Below are 13,661 nucleotides of genomic sequence, written 5' to 3'. Positions count from 1 at the left end.
TATTTCAACGGTTACAAAGAAGGAAAAATAAGCACTTGGTGTAATTATAGTATAGAACCTTTCAACAGCTGTCAATTCGTGCAAATTTTCCTCGATGTTTTTTGACACAACCACTCATCAGAAGCAACAACCAGAGACAGAGGAGCTTAAAGTGGAAAATGCAAGTGTGATTAATTGTGTTTAAAGACAATCATTATCCTCATCACCCTATCATTTTATTTTCCAATCCATTATGATGTTTGAGATGCAATTTGTTTTCATGGTTAAGATTTTAGAGATATATTGGCATGCATTCCTACATTTCTAAGATTCTCTAGGGTGACTTGTAATGACATCATCTTTAGGCAAAACTAGAGGAAAACAAGCGCTAATTCCTAATAGCTGTGGCCATTGTGTGAAGCATGCATCCACAAATTTATGCCTTCACAACCACACGCACACACACAACCTAACATAAGGTGCTTCTCATGTCGCTTAAATTGCCTGCTCGACTCCTCCACTTGCCTCACTTCCTCACGTCCCTCCCACTGAGGAAGCACGGGAGAGACGTGAGGAAATCATCGGAGGAGAGGCAACGAGCGAATGTGTTTTTTAGAGGGATGAGACGTCCTTTCCTCTGAAGCGTCACATTAATTAGTCAGCTGTTTGGGCGGAGTTAGCAACCCTTTCAGCTGCACGGCTTCTGGGAAGGCTGCTCTTGTGTATCCTCGCCTATAGCTCCTCGATGATGCCTCCTCGATGCTCGCTCCTCGGGGCAGAAATAAGAGCTTTGAGACGGCCTTCACCGAGGAAGAACAGAACAACGTCCGGTTCAGCCGAGGACCGAGGAGTCGAGGAGATTTCAAATAAGGGCCATGAGAAGCAGCTATAGACTTGACCTCCATGCCAAATTTCAGGCTCTTAGGGCGAAAACTGTGGCCACCAAAAGGTGGGGAAATGTTTGTTGACTGACAAATTGGATAACATGGGATAACTTCACAGCGCTTCGTGGCTATTCGTGGCACTTCAGCGTGTGGTGTGTTTCTGGCCTTATTTTGGGTGTCCATATACGCGTTGTTTTCACAGATGGGATCGCCCCGCTTCCCAGCATTGCACCATAATGGTGGCTTGTATATATATATATCGTATATCGGAATACGACCTCTTATTTACGTGTTTCTGAACATTTTTTAAGCGAGAAATAGGCCATGCAGTTGCTGAATCTGTCTTACGCTACCAGAATGCATTGCACGGCTGCTCCCATAGAAATGAATGGGAAGCGGGGAAATGACGCTGACAATGGACACACACCATTAGTCAACGTTAAAGTGAGTAGACAACTTGGTCAGATACAGCAGACAGACTAAAGAACTGACTAAAGAAGCACTTGCACTTGCAAGTGATTTATAATTTTTCCAGCATCAGATTTTATAATAGTGTGGTTCCAGCAGCTGAGTCCACACCAGCAGACAGCAGAGGGGACAAAGAGATCTGTGCTTTTTCTCCAACTCAAACCCACTGTGATCGCAACAAGTATGAAGTCAGCTCGGGGCTTTGGAGAAGAGGGAATAAAAGATGCTGTGGGCTGGACGTGAACTAGGGTTCAGCTGGCGGCTACGCTGTTGTTGTGACAATGAGACGTCTACTGCCTGTAGGCCAGGAGCAATCTACACTCCTGTGCCAGAGAGCAGCTTCACTCACAGCTCAAGGTCCAAGCGTGTTTATAGCAAAATGGGTAATTAGATTTTCTACAGAAAAGTAGGCAGGGTAGACAGTCTCTTGTTGTTTCAAGAAAATGTTCTTTGAATCTCTGTGGGGGGTAACAAGGAAGGAAACATTCTAATAGCAGCCCCCCAACTTGAATTGTGTTGAGTTTCAAAACAATTCCCGACCAGTGTCCCCACACTGACTAAGTGGATGGCCTGAAAGCAACACAGACTGAACTGATTTTTACTGGGATATTTCTGTTTTTCTACAAATTACCAAAAGTGGCTTTAGCGTGAATAACCGTTAATACAAGCCTTGCTACACATATTTATAACTGCGGTAGTCTATATCCACGATGCCCCACTTCCGGGATTGTTCAGGTGGTGCCGGAAATTCCGCCGGGTGTACCTCTTTTCGGCCAGATGCCAATGTCACCTTATGCTTTCTTTGTGTTAGAATTTTAAACTCCGCTCGATTTGTTTGGACTATGGTTAACTGCTCCTCAGATCTCTGCAGGGTAAATCCAGACAGCTAGCTAGACTATCTGTCCAATCTAAGTTTTCTGTTGCACGACACCTACACGTTCCACCAAAACAAGTTCCTTCCAGAGGCTATTTTGCAGCGGCACCGTTGCTCTGTCCGGCGCTTAGCACCGCCCAAGACGATTGTGATTGGTTTAAAGAAATGCCAATAAACCAGAGCACGTTTTCGTCTCATGCCGGAATGCTGAGTGGAGGAAGGTCTGGCAATGCGAGACTTTAACTGCGGTAACAATATTTGTTTTTCAACTCTAACTCTGCAGTTCCCCTGACCTTTGTGACATGTTTTGGTTTTGCGGCCCGCAACTTTACTGGTTTTAGCTCTCATCAGTTTTTGTTTCCAGCATCAGCAACTGTTGCTGACAACTTTGCCATATGAGCATAAAAAAGTAAAAAAATCGAATGCAGGTTTACGGTTAGAGAAAGATTGTGGCTATGGCAAATAAACTTTAATCAGGCTAATCTGACACAGTGTCCATTTTATACTGGCAGGAGCACCCATTTGTTTTATATAGCCTTCTGGAAATATAGTCTTTATACTTTAGATGTACCTAGTGTTACAAGTTGGTCAACTAAGGAAAACAATAATGCAAATAGCAGATAGTGGCCAGACCTTGAGCTTCCTTCACTTGTTCAGTTACCTCGTCTGAACGACATTTAAATGAGACCAAACACTTGTGCAGACCTTTCTTTTTAGTGCCTTTAAGACTGTCCTCAGCCAGAAAACGACCGTATAGGTCGATTGTGCAAGCAGCTCATAACGACCCATATTTATGTTTGCTGATAGGCGGCGGCCTCTCGCGGCCGTAGTAATTATCTCGGGAGCAAATGAAGAAGCGAAGTGACAAAGTATAAGAGCACCAAATTCCGGGGCAGCCTCTAGCTCACCCAGTAAGAGCGTGTGCCCCATGTAGGCTGAGTCCATTGCAGCGGCCGGGGTTCTAATCCAACCTGTGGCCCAATGCTGTGTGTCATCCCCTCTCTCTTTCCGCCTTTCCTGTCTATCCACTGTCACTATCAAATGAAGGGAAAAGCCCCAAAAAATAATCTTCAAACAAAGAGCGCCAAATTCCACGTGAGCAGGCAGGTTGGGGTGGGGATGGGTCAAACAAACACAGGACGTTCACTCAGGAGACCGAAGTTCGTGTCCCGTGTGAAACCAAAAGATATGGTCACTTTTTAAAATTAACTGACTTTTACAGACCTTAGTCCGTGACATGGTTACATCCTCATTTTATTAGTTTGAATTGACTCATTTTAGGCCAATTCATGATGTTTTATTAACCCTAAGTATTTTTGTTGCTTAAACATAACTAGTTCCGTTTCACAACATTAACTGCAGGGTGCTTTTTGTAAAAGAAGTGGGGGGGGGGGGGCATGCCAAAACACTTATGAACTTCAATATCCAATAGAAAATAATCTCACCATGAAATAGCACAACGTGGTGTCAACATAAAACACAACGCTTTCCAGCCGGAGAGAGGAGTTGACTTTGCAGCAAAGTCACACAGGAAACGCTCGGTCGTTCCTCGGGAGTGTTCTAATCCAAATCACGATATTTTTCCTAAACTCATTTTGGTGCCTAAACTTAACTGTCGCTGCTGCACAACGCTCACTTTTTCTGGCTTAACTCCACTGCCACAGCCCCTGAAAGGACCGTCATCTGCCAGTGCCTGTAGCCGGCTCACAGTCACCTATTGGCAGCTAAACAACTGCCACTGGTAGCCGGCGTCCCGAAGCTCTGTAGCAGCTAAATACAACCAGCAACTGCCGCTCAGATTTGTATCGTTCTATGGTCAGAATCAGAATCAGAAAAGCTTTATTGCCAAGTATGTTTTTTACACATACAAGGAATTAGTTTTGGTGTTGTAGGTGCATGTCACACATTGTTTAACTTATTTTAGATAAACAGGTTAAACAGAACAAACAATATAAGTATAAATGGTAACACTTTACAATAAGGGTACATTAATTACCATTAGTTAATTCATTAATAAGCATTAACTAACCATTATTAAAAGTTGAATAAATTGTCTAATAAACATTTATTAACAATGCTCATGTTAACTAAGGTATTAATTGATGCATTATTTACCATTAGTTGATGCCTTAACTGTTAATCACAGTTAACTAAGGTGTCTATTATATCATTAGTAAATGCAATAATAAGCCTTGACTAACTGTTTATAAAAGTTAACTAAGCTTACTTTTGGTAGAGGGTGAGATCAGGGAAAAGACTCCATAGTCTCCATGCAGATGTTTGCTTCTTCCTTTATCTTCATGTAGACATTAACTTAAAGCCCAACATAATATAAATTATTGTGCATGCTATATCAGCATTACTTAACCTTAAATGGTCATTTCATTAATGTATAACAATACTGAATAAGCCTTACTAAACTATAACTAAACAGTTATTAATGCTCTTTGGTAGACTTATTGTAAAGTGGAGAACATATGTACCTTAACTAACACTTAATTAATGTGTAACAATACTGAATAAGCCTTACTAAACCATAACTAAACAGTTATTAATGCTTTTTGGTAGACTTCTTGTAAAGTTGAGAACATAGGCACCTTAACTAACACTTACTTAATGTGTAACAATACTGAATAAGCATTACTAAACCATCACTAAACAGTTATTAATGCTCTGGAAAACTTATTTTAAAGTAGAGAACATATGCACCTTAACTAATACTTAAGTATTTAACAATACTGAACAAGCCTTACTAAACCATAACTAAAGAGTTATTAATGCTCTTTGGTAGACTTATTGTAAAGTAGAGAACGTATGCACCGTAACTAACACTTAATGAAGTATTTAACTATTATGAACAAGCCTTACTAAACCGTAACTAAAGAGTTATTAATGCTCTTTAGTAGACTTATTGTAAAGTAGAGAACGTATGCACCGTAACTAACACTTGATAAATGCATAACAGTGCTGAATAAGCAATACTAAATAATGATTCACAGTTTATTAGTACTCTTTGACTTAAACACAGCTTTTAAACAGTAGTGAAACATTGTCAATGTGAAATCAAATCTTCATGACAACCTTCTGTTATGCACACATATTCAAAATGTAAACAAGGTTTTCATTTGATTCTGAGTTTTTAACTCAGTCGGTTCTCATCTTTCTTTCCACTGAGACTCAGAGTTGTAACAGTTTAAGTCCTGTATGGAGATTACACTGGATATTTTCCCGCTCTTGTCATCTTCACTGTCATGTCTTCTGGATAGTTTTCCTCTCTTGAAACCTAACAAACCAAGTGGGATATATCAATTTCTTTCAAATGCATGCAAAAGCTACATATGCAAGGATTGATCGTTAACTAGATCACCGTCAAATCTTTACACATATTGTACACTCAAATGACAACAAAACATGATAGGGCAGCCTTAATGGTACACACTCTACCTAGTGAGTGGTGAGCTACCTTGACGATCATGATTATCCATTATCTAGATTGTGTCCAGAATATTAATGCATTGATGCATCTGACAGCCAGCAATCACAGCATTCGCATGTGTGTTTATATAAATCACAGTATTCTATGAACCATAAATAATCTTCGTCATAGTTTAGCCTCCCCGGCTGAAAGATGGTCTGGCTCTCTTTAACTACTGGTTCACCAAGTACCACCAGTTTCAAACATGCCTTGAACACACTGCATCTAACCACTGTAAGAGCTGAGAAAACAAAGACAACTAAATACTTTTAGTTTAAATATATCCATCTTTTTTATTTTAACCCCTTTTACACATACATTTTTGTAAATGACCCTTTGAGTGCTTAAATTGAGTGTTACTTCCCATTCTTATTCACTTGTTTTTCAGAAATCAACCTTAATTATAATGAAATATTCAATTAAATATAAAATGGTTCTCCTTTGAACCTTCTGTCACATCCAATATACTGTAGCAATTGCATTTATATCTCTGAAGTTACACCCTTTTATGTAAACAGGCTCATTAGCCTGGTAACATTAACTGCAAGCTAATATGTTGACATGCTAGCTTTACTTGCTCATCTCCAAGTCTGTAAAACTCTTAAACAGCATATCATAAAGTGACTCAAAATACAAACAATATTAGAGGAAACAATGACCAACCTTATCCTCTTATCAACCAGGTGCTAAACAAGTTCAACATAAAACCAAACCCGTCTACGGAAAGCCGTTCCACTCCCAATTCAGCCCCATTGTACCGAATTTGGTTGCAGTTCCACCAAAGTTCTACTGGGGGTGAACGCGGTCCAGTGCTAAATGAATGGGACTCTATGGGACTCTATGGAGCTAGACGGCTAAATTTGTCTCAAATCTCAGATTTGATTGTAGTTTTTGCAAGTTCAACATGGATTGTAGGTCAAAAGTTGAATGAACGAGTACTTGTGTCCTTTCGATTTCTTACAGGTTGAGTCGTTGTTGCCCATAACACGCTAGCATTCTGCTAATGAATGCTGATTGGTCAGTGAAGGACTGATTACGATCGGAGATCCCGCTTGACGGCATCCAAAGCAGAACCAGAATGTCAGAGTGAGTATTTCGGCGTGGTCTTTAAAACATTAGCAAACCTCTTTCTAGAACGTGTATTAACAGGGAGAGCCTAACCGGTCAGCTGTGTTGTCGATGCTTCGAGAGAACAAAGGAAGCGACTCAGAGCTTGCTGTGAAGCAGTATCTCTGGTCGTATATGTGTATGACGTCATTGACATTTTAAAAAGGCTTTTTAGAACAAAAATACCACTTTAAAAAAATCTAACACCCAGCAGTGTGTATTTTCTTAGCCTCCCCTTTCGAATGCAACATTCAAATTACTAGACAAAAAATTATATCCTGAGAAAAGTGGATTTTGAGGGGTATAGCTCCATAGAGTCCCATTCATTCTGCACTGGCCTGTGAGCGCCCTCTATATGGAACTCTGGTGGAACTGCAACCAGTTCAGAAGCTGGAAGTAACGAGAGAGTGGAACTTCTTCCCTTATTAGAAATTCTTTGATAAAACTTTTTGCTTGTAGGAGCTGAACACTTTGCCCGCTTGTGGGAAAAACTATATACTTCCGGTTTCGATCTTTTCAAAATAAAAATGCTAACGCTGGAAACTGCTATAGATTGTTAAATGAGTGAAACGAAATAATATGTGGGTCACTTAGAGCTAGCTTGGCTGTTAGGTTAGCTCTAACATAAGTTAATCGCAGAAAAATCTGCCAGAGAACAGGGTCATTTTGGTTACCTAAAGCTAGCTAGCTAACGTGCTAGCTAGCGCTTTTATTTTGAAAAGATGGAAACCGGAAGTATTATACGCGGCCTGAGGCTGCGGGCAACATGTGCTGCTAATACTCTGCCAAAGAAAGCATGGTGTATGCTTATCTTGTTTATCATCTGGCTGATAAAGGAACAAGGTTTGTCAGTGTTTACTCTAATATCGTTTGTATTGTCAGTCACTTTATGATATGCTGTTTAAGAGTTTAACGAACTTGGAGATGAGTATGTGCAAGTAAAGCTAGCATGTCAACATATTTTAGCCTGCAGTTAATTACCAGGCTAATGAGCCTGTTTAGCTACATGAAACGGTGTAACTTGAGAGATAGAAATGCAATTACTATGGTATATTGGATGTGACAGAAGGTTCAAAGGAAAATCATTTTATATTTAATTTAATATTGTATTAGGGTTTTAATTTACGTTAATTTCTGCAAAGAGAGAGAAACTACCCAACCATGGAGACCATCTTTCAGCCGGGGAGGCTACACTATGATAATGATTATTTATGGTCCATAGTATACTGTGATCTATACAAACAAACATTTGAATGCTGTGATTGCTGGCTATCAGATGCATCAAGGTATTAATATTCTGGACACAATCTAGATAATAGATAATCATGATCGTCAAGGTAGCTCACCACTCACTAGGTAGAGTGTGTACCATTAAGGCTGCCCTATCATGTTTTGTTGTCATTTGAGTGTACAATATGTGTAAAGATTTGACGTTGAGCTAGTGAACGATCAATTCTTGCATCCATAGCTTTTGCATGAATTTAAAAGAAATTGATATATCCCACTTGGTTTGTTAGGTTTCAAGAGAGGAAAACTATCCAGAAGACATGACAGTGAAGATGACAAGAGCGGGAAAATATCCAGTGTAATCTCCATACAGGACTTAAACTGTTACAACTCTGAGTCTCAGTGGAAAGAAAGATGAGAACCGACTGAGTTAAAAACTCAGAGTCAAATGAAAACCTTGTTTACATTTTGAATGTGTGTGCATAACAGAAGGTTGTCATGAAGATTTGATTTCACATTGACAATGTTTCACTAATGCTTAAAAGCTGTGTGAATGTTTGAGTCAAAGAGTATTAATAAACTATGAATCATTGTTTAGTAATGCTTATTCAGCACTCTTATGCATTTATCAAGTGTAAGTTAAGATGTATATGTTCTTAACTTTACAATAAGTTTATCAAAGAGCATTCATAACGGTTTACTTATGGTTTAGTAAGGCTTATGCAGTATTGTTATACATTAATTAAGTGTTAGTTAAGGTGCATATGTTCTCACAATGTCTACCAAAGAGCATTAATAACTGTTTAGTTATGGTTTAGTAAGGTTTATTCAGTATTGTTATACATTAATTAAGTGTTAGTTAACGTGAATGTTCTCAACTTTACAATAAGTCTACCAAAAAGCATTAATAACTGTTTAGTTATGGTTTAGTAAGGCTTATTCGGTATTGTTATACATTAATGAAGTGACCATTTAAGGTTAAGTCATGCTGATACAGAATGCACAATAATTTATATTAGGTTGGGCTTTAAGTTAATGTCTACATGACGACAAAGGAAGAAGCAAACCTCTGCATGGAGACTAGGAAGTCTTTTCCCTGATCTCACCCTCTACCAAAGTAAGTAAGTAAAAGTAAGTAAATATGTTGGAGGATGGCCAAATATAGTGGACAAAGGTATGTGGACAACCACAACCTGTAAATAAACATTAAAGAAGTGTTTTCATAATGACATGGCTTGGCCATGAACCTTAAGACATACATGCTACAAACATCTTCATCAACCACCTAATAATATTAGGAAATACCTTCATCAACATCAACTAACTTAGACAGTTTGGTTAGCTTTTATTTCCAGTTTAGGCTTTTTAGTACATTACCTAATATTAAATTATACGCCTTAGTTAACCATCATTAGGGAACCATCACCTTATAGTGGTGGAGAGGTTTGTGTGTCCCTATGAACCTGAGGGCTGTGTTGTCTGGAGCTTTGTGCTTCTGGTAGGGTCTCCCAAGGCAAAGTGGTCTCAGGTGAGGGGCCAGACAAAGAATGGTTCAAAAATCCTATGAAACATCGAGGAAGGGATGAAGTGACCCTGCCCGGAGGAAGCCCGGGGCCCCCGTCTGGAGCCAGGCCCAGATGGAGGGCTCGTCAGCGAGCGTCTGGTGGCCGGGTTTGCCACGGAGCCCGGCCGGGCACAGCCCGAAAAAGCTACGTGGCGGACATCTCTCCATCCCATGGGCCCACCACCTGTGGGAGGAACCGCTGGGGTCGGGTGCGCTGCCACATGGGTGGCAGTGAAGGTCAGGGGCCTCGACGGACCAGACCCGGGCAGCAGAGGCTGGCTCTGGGGGACGTGGAATGTCACCTCTCTGTGGGGGAAGGAGCCGGAACTTGTGCGGGAGGTGGAGCGCTACCGGTTAGATCTGGTGGGGCTTACCTCTACGCACAGTCTTGGTTCTGGAACCATACTCCTGGATAGGGGTTGGACTCTTTTCTTCTCCGGAGTTGCCCAGGGTGTGAGGCGCCGGGCGGGTGTGGGGATACTCACAAGCCCCCGGCTGAGCGCCGCTACGTTGGAGTTTAACCCGGTGGACGAGAGGGTCGCCTCCCTACGCCTGCGGGTTGTGGGGGGAAAACTCTGACTGTTGTTTGTGCATATGCACCGAACAAGAGTTTGGAGTATTCGGCCTTCTTGGAGACCTTGAGTGGAGTCCTGCATGGGGGCTCCAGTCGGGGACTCCATAGTTCTGCTGGGGGGACTTCAACGCGCACGTGGGCAATGATGGAGACACATGGAGAGGCGTGATAGGTGAGGAACGGCCTCCCTGATCTAAACCAGAGTGGTTGTTTGTTGTTGGACTTCTGTGCTAGTCATGGATTGTCTATAACGAACACCATGTTCGAACATAGGGATGCTCATAAGTGTACTTGGTACCAGAGCACCCTAGGCCAAAGGTCAATGATCGATTTTATAATCGTTTCATCTGATCTGAGGCCGTATGTTTTGGACACTCGGGTGAAGAGAGGGGCGGAGCTGTCAACCGATCACCATCTGGTGGTGAGTTGGGTCAGGGGATGGGGGAAGACTCTGGACAGACCTGGTAAGCCCAAACGGGTAGTGCGGGTAAATTGGGAACGTCTGGAGGAGGCCCCTGGCCGACAGACTTTCAACTCACACCTCCGGCGGAGCTTTTCGTGCATCCCTGTGGAGGCTGGGGGCATTGAACCCGAGTGGACAATGTTCAGTTTCCATTGCTGAAGCTGCGGTGAGGAGCTGTGGTCTTAGGGTCTTAGGTGCCTCAAGGGGCGGTAACCCACGAACACCGTGGTGGACACCGGTGGTCAGGGAAGCCGTCCGACTGAAGAAGGAGTCTTTCCGGGATATGTTATCCCAGACGACTCCGGAGGCAGTTGCAAGGTACCGAAGGGCCGCAGCCTCTGCCGTGAAAGAGGCAAAGCAGCGTGTGTGGGAGAAGTTCGGAGAAGACATGGAGAAGGACTTTCGGTCGGCACCAAGGTACTTCTGGAAAACCGTTCGCCACCTCAGGAGGGGGAAGCGGGGAACCATCCAAGCTGTGTACAGTAAGGATGGGATGCTGTTGACCTCAACTGAGGAGGTAATAGGGCGGTGGAAGGAGCACTTTGAGGAACTCCTAAATCCGACTAATACGCCCTCTATGGTAGAGGCAGAGCTGGAGGATGAGGGGGGATTGGCATCAATTTCCCTGGTGGAGGTTGCTGAGGTAGTTAAACAACTCCACAGTGGCAAAGCCCCAGGAATTGATGAGATCCGTCCCAGAAATGCTTAAAGCTCTGGGTGTGGAGGTTGTCTTGGTTGACACACCTCTTCAACATTGCGTGGAAGTCTGGGACGGTGCCTAAGGAGTGGCAGACCGGGTGGTGGTTCCCCTTTTTAAAAAAGGGGGACCAGAGGGTGTGTGCCACTACAGGGGTATCACACTTCTCAGCCTCCCGGTAAAATCTACTCCAAGGTGCTGGAAAGGAGGGTTCGGTCAATAGTCGAATCTCAGGTTGAAGAGGAACAATGCGGATTCCGTCCTGGTCGTGGAACAACGGACCAGATCTTTACTCGCAAGGATCCTGGAGGGAGCCTGGGAGTATGCCCAACCAGTCTACATGTGTTTTGTGGATCTGGAGAAGGCATATGACCTGGTGCCCCGGGAGATACTGTGGGAGGTGCTGCGGGAGTACGGGGTGAGGGGGTCCCTTCTCAGGGCCATCCAATTTCTGTACGACCAAAGCGAGAGCTGTGTCCGGGTTCTCGGCAGTAAGTTGGACTCGTTTCAGGGCTGCGCTTTGTCACCAATCCTGTTTGTAGTATTTATGGACAGGATATCGAGGCGTAGTCGGGGTGGAGAGGGGTTGCAGTTCGGTGGGCTGGGGATCTTGTCGCTGCTTTTTGCAGATGATGTGGTCCTGATGGCATCATCGGCCTGTGACCTTCAGCACTCACTGGATCGGTTCGCAGCCGAGTGTGAAGCGGCTGGGATGAGGATCAGCACCTCTAAATCGGAGGCCATGGTTCTCAGCAGGAAACCGATGGAGTGCCTTCTCCAGGTAGGGAATGAGTCCTTACCCCAAGTGAAGGAGTTCAAGTACCTTGGGGTCTTGTTCACGAGTGAGGGGACAATGGAGCGGGAGATTGGTCGGAGAATCGGCACAGCAGGTGCGGTATTACATTCAATTTATCGCACCGTTAGACTGAAAAAGAGAGCTGAGCCAGAAGGCAAAGCTCTCAATCTACCGGTCAGTTTTTTGTTCCTACCCTCACCTATGGTCATGAAGGCTGGGTCATGACCGAAAGAACAAGATCCAGGGTACAAGCGGCCAAAATGCATTTCCTCAGGAGGGTAGCTGGCGTCTCCCTTAGAGATAGGGTGAGAAGCTCAGTTATCCGTGAGGAGCTCGGAGTAGAGCCGCTGCTCCTTTGCGTCGAAAGGAGCCAGTTGAGGTGGTTCGGGCATCTGGTAAGGATGCCCCCTGGGCGCCTCCCTAGGGAGGTGTTCCAGGCACGTCCAGCTGGGAGGAGGCCTCGGGGGAGACCCAGGACTAGGTGGAGGGATTATATCTCTAACCTGGCCTGGGAACGCCTCGGGATCCCCCAGTCGGAGCTGGTTAATGTGGCCCGGGAAAGGGAAGTTTGGGGTCCCCTGCTGGAGCTGCTACCCCCGCGACCCAACCCCGGATAAGCGGATGAAGATGGATGGATGGACGCCTTAGTTAACTGTTATTAACAATTAGTCAAGGCTTGTTACTGCATTAACTAATGGTTAAATAGACACATTATTTAACTGTTATTAACAGTTAGTCAAGGCTTGTTACTGCATTAACTAATGGTTAAATAGACACATTATTTAACTGTTATTAACAGTTAGTCAAAGCTTATTGCATTTACTAATGATATAATAGACACCTTAATTAACTGTTTTTAATTGTTAGTCAAAGCTTATTACTGCATTAACTAATGGTAAAATAGACACCTTACTTAACTGTGATTAACAGTTAGTTAAGGCATCAACTAATGGTAAATAATGCATCAATTAATACCTTAGTTAACATAAGAATTATTAAATGTTTATTAGACAATTTATTCAAATCTTAATAACGGTTAGTTAATGCTTATTAATGCATTAACTAATGCTAATTAATGTACACTTATTGTAAAGTGTTAATGTATAAATATATGTATATATATATATATATACACACACAATGTATTAAAAATAAGAGAGTAAGAATTAAGATAAAAAAGAGCAGATTAAGTACAGTGGCATGTAGAGCCAGATGTGGGGTGTGAAGAGAATCAGGGTGGTTTCCGGGCCGTGTTAATAAGGCTAGTGGCAGAGGGGAAAAAACTGTTCTTGTGATGTGAGGTTTTGGTCAGAGACTCCACAATGTTAATTGTGGCGTCACAGAGGGTGATGGGGGCAGGTGGGGCTGAATTCTTCCTGAAGTCCACAACCATCTCCACTGTCTTTAGAGCATTGAGCTCTAGATTGTTTTGCTTGCCCCACTTCACCAGGTGGTCAGCCTCCCACCTGTAGGCGGACTCGTCACCATCAGAGATGAGTCCAATGAGGGAGGTGTCGTCTGCAAACTTCAGAAGCTTGACAGACTGGTGACTG

This window comes from Sander vitreus, chromosome 9 (genome assembly GCF_031162955.1).
Source record: "Sander vitreus isolate 19-12246 chromosome 9, sanVit1, whole genome shotgun sequence".
In the NCBI taxonomy this organism is placed as follows: domain Eukaryota; kingdom Metazoa; phylum Chordata; class Actinopteri; order Perciformes; family Percidae; genus Sander; species Sander vitreus.
The sequence above is the reverse complement of the archived record's forward strand: the minus strand, read 5'-3'. Positions refer to the sequence as shown.